Consider the following 4781-nt stretch of genomic DNA (forward strand, 5'->3'; position numbering starts at 1 on the left):
ATTGTATGTATTTTATTTCATGTACACAACATGGTAAAACAGCGCATTTTCAAATACTGGCATTAAGTTCAGCAAAAGCTACTAATTTTGATGACAAAATAAAAAACAAATGTGATGTAACAACAGACGAAATGAACAAATGAAGTGCACCATTTATCATTCAACAAACAAACGCCGATATGTTTGAAAACTTTGGTAAAATTTAATCATTTTTCTACGCTACTAACCCTTAATAATTTAAATTGTTACTGATTTCTTGCAAATGAGGGCATTGCAAGATCTTAAGTGTGAGAAGGGGTTAAATTCTTTTGGATTTTTAAAATTTTAAACTTAAACACTTGGTTACCATTAAAAATACTAGTAACGCAGTAGTTGTATTAGAATCTAGTGCTCTCTGATAATAAAGAACAGTCCTAGTCTTATATACTGACTACCCAATTCTAGTAAAAATTTTCAAAATTTTCAATTAAATAAACTCAAAATCATGTTTATACATATTTATGAGCGATAAAACTAGGTGTTAACACCGAAATTATTGTTACCTCGGAAAGAACATAAATTGAGAAACAACCCAAAATGTTATAATTCATTTAAAATGGAATAGAAGAAAATAAAAAGGCAAATAAAGGAAAATAAAAGCCAAGTGTGGGAAAAATTTACCAAGTTATTTAAAACATATATCACATATTTTTGTACAAATAATTGAAGATACTTTTGTTTTGGACAAAATTAACCGTTTTACCCGGTAAATTGTAATATATTTGAAAGAAAGATGGATCTACACCTCATTAAAAGGAAGTAAAGTCTTTCGAAAAAGACACGCGCTTCTTGATTTAGGTCAGGAAGTTGTCGTCCAGACCAGTTGTAGAGTCTACGAAAAACCTTGAAAAGTTTTCTCGAAAATCAGCTGAAAATCCACGAACCTCAGCATCAAACAGGGTCGCCAAGTGGTCAGACTTATCCTAACCGTGAGAGGATCTGTCTCGTATAATGGGGGGCACCATGCAAATTAGCTTATAAGACTAATGAATCAGATCCCCAGAAAGGATAATCTCCTTAAAGATCAAAAATCAGCTTTTAAGACTGATATTACTCAATCCTTGAGATTGACCTTAAAGATTGAGAATTCAAACTCATGGAATTCAATGATATCTAAACTCGAGCTTGAACGAGAAAATATTTTGATCAAATTACAAACCGATTTGTTTTCTGAAAACCCATTTTAATGCGTTCATTACCATTGAACGTAAAATCCTAGGAATTCACCTGGAATTCACCTGGAATTCATTAGGTCACCTGAACCAAATCAGGTGTCAACCGTAAGAACGGTGGTTGCATAGCATGGTTGAAGACAGGACCTTGTGCCAGACCGAAAAACTGTAGGGTGATCTTTACTATTGCTCCTACAAAGGATAGTAATTGCATCCGACACGATATAGACCATAATTAAAAGCATGTCACGGGACATTGCCTTAACAGTTGCTTGTTCAACGCTTTCCTTTACAACCGAACGGTAGTTTACCGAAAGGTAATATACGGAGCAAGTATACTGGACGTGTTGCTTTCCCAATACAAGGTTAGCAAGTGGGTGACACAAAATCGCATGTTTTGAGCTAAAATTTTCAAATCTGAAACCCACCAAACCCACAAAAACAATTTGCAAACACCGGTGAAGGGTTATTCTTGAAAACTTATCTAGGGTAAAAGCTAGATTGAATTTTCAAAAAGATCAAATGTTTTCATAAAGATCCAATTTTCTTAAGGATCTAAATTTTCATAGTCATGTGGGACTGTAAACCACAACGTTACTATCATTGTTTATACCGCCGTATAAAAATCACTGATGTACAAAGAGTGAAGAATAAAGAAGTGATTCTAGTATTTTTATTTCAAAACTATATTGCTTGAGGACAAGCAACGCTCAAGTGTAGGAATATTTGATAATGCTAAAAACGAACATATATTTCATGGCATTATCCCTCAAGAAAGACAAGCTTTTAGTTGCAAATGTTCTATTTACAAGTGATATTCGTTTAAATAATAAAAGGTGAAGACAAAAGACAGATTCGACGAATTGAAGACGCAAACGACCAAAAAGCTCAAAAGTACAAAGTACAATCAAAGTGGTTCAAATTATTGATGAGAAACGTCTATAAATTACAAGAGTACGAGCCGCAAAACGCAAAGTACAAGATATTAAATAGTACGAAAGGACGTTCAAAAATCCAGAACCGGGACCAGAGTCAACTCTCAACGCTCGACGCAACGGACTAAAAATTACAAGTCAACTATGCACATGAATATAATATAATATATAATTAATTCTTAAAATTATATATATATATATATATATATATATATATATATATATATATATATATATATATATATTATATTATATATAAAACCGTTGGCAAACTAGCAAACAAACATTTGTGAGCTGGATTCCCAGGCCATGCGATCGCATGGCCAGAAGGCACAAATGCCATGCGATCGCATGGTGAATAGTATCAGGCCACATCCTATAAAAAGCAACGAATTCAGTCGAATGTGATATACCTTTTTCTCTCTATCTCTCACGTAATATATATATATATATATATATATATATATATATATATATATATATATATATATATTATAATTTTAATTTTAATTTAATAATAATAAGGGTATGTTAGCGAATGTTGTAAGTGTGTAAGTCGAAATTCTGTCCGTGTAAAGCTACGCTATAATTAATCATTGTAAGTTATGTTCAACCTTTTTAAATTAATGTCTCGTAGCTAAGTTATTATTATGCTTATTTAAGCCGAAGTAATCGCGATGTTGGGCTAAATATTAAAGATGGGGTAATTGGGCTTTGTACCATAATTGGGGTTTGGACAAAAGAACGACACTTATGGAAATTAGACTATGAGCTATTAATGGGCTTTATATTTGTTTAATTGAATGATAGTTCGTTAATTTAATATAAAGATTTACAATTGGACGTAATTATAAATAACCACATACACTCGATCGGACACGATGGACGAGATATTTATAAATACTGATAATCATTCATTTAACTGGACACGGGAATGGATTAATAGTTAATGGACTTATTAAAACATGGGTGAATTACATACAAGAAAAATTGGTGTAATTATAGTTTAAGTCCCCAATTAGTTGGAATATTTGACTTCGAATATAAGGATAATTTAACGAGGACACTCGCACTTTATATTTATGACTGATGGACTATTATGGACAAAACCGTATGGACATATTGAATAATCCAGGACAAAGGACAATTAACCCATGGTAATAAACTAAAATCAACACATCGAACATCATGATTATGGAAGTTTAAATAAGCATAATTCCTTTATTTCATATTTCATTGCACTTTTATTTACTGTCATTATATTTAATTGCACTTTTAATTATCGCACTTTTTAATTATCGCAATTTTATTTATTGTCATTTTAATTATCGCATTTTAATTTATCGCAATTTTATTATTGTCATTTACTTTACGCTTTAAATTAATTTATTTTTATTTTTAATATTTTACATTAGGTTTTAACTGCGACTAAAGTTTTAAAATCGACAAACCGGTCATTAAACGGTAAAAACCCCCTTTTATAATAATAATACTACTTATATATATATATATATATATATATATATATATATATATATATACAAATATAGTTTTAAAAATATAGCGTTAAACTTGGCTAGCTCCCTGTGGAACGAACCGGACTTACTAAAAACTACACTACTGTACGATTAGGTATACTGTCTATAAGTGTTGTAGCAAGGTTTGGGTATATCTACTTTATAAATAAATAAATAACTTGTGTAAAATTGTATCGTTTTTAATAGTATTTCCTAGAAAAATATAAGCTATTTCGTATACACCTCTACGCACATCAGTGATGTATGGATTACATATAAAGGGAATGTAAGTTTGTTTTCTTGTAAATAAGTCATGAATGATTAATAATATTTTTGTAATCTTTCTAAATAATTCATACTAGATTACAAAGAATGGTTCCCACATGTTTGATGACTCATTAAGGGCTGCTAAGAGCTGATCATTGAAGTGTATATACCAATAGTATGTACGTGTAGGAGTTGTGTATTGTACAAATACGAATACGGATGCATACGAGTATAATTGTTGATGAAAATGAATGAGAATGTAATTGTAAGCATTTTTGTTAAGTAGAAGTACTTTGATATGTGTCATGAAGTCTTTCAAAAGTGTAACAATATATCTTAATACATTACATGTATAAACATTTTAACTGAGTCATTAAGTCATCGTTAGTCGTTACATGTACATGTTGTTTCGGAACCTATAAGTTAACGATTTCGTTAAATGTAATTAATCTCATCGTTATTATATCTAATGAGATGTTAAATTATTACATTATTATGATAACATGATGTACTAATACATCTTAATATGATATATAAATATTAAGACGTTATTACCACGATAATCGTTACGTATAGATATCGTTTTGAATTTCTTAGGTTAGTAGTCTTGTTTTATGTATAAGGTTCATTGTTAATATACATAATAAGATACTTACTTATCATTTCATCATGTTAAACATATATATATGTTCATATATATAATATCATGTCATATACAAGTTATAACGTTCGTGAATCATCGGACAAACTGGGTGGTCAAATGTTAACACAAAATCCGTTTCAATTAATCAAGTCTTAACAAGTTTGATTGCTTAACATGTTGGAAATATTTATTCATGTAAATATTAATC

This window comes from Rutidosis leptorrhynchoides, chromosome 1 (genome assembly GCF_046630445.1).
Source record: "Rutidosis leptorrhynchoides isolate AG116_Rl617_1_P2 chromosome 1, CSIRO_AGI_Rlap_v1, whole genome shotgun sequence".
Lineage (NCBI taxonomy): Eukaryota > Viridiplantae > Streptophyta > Magnoliopsida > Asterales > Asteraceae > Rutidosis > Rutidosis leptorrhynchoides.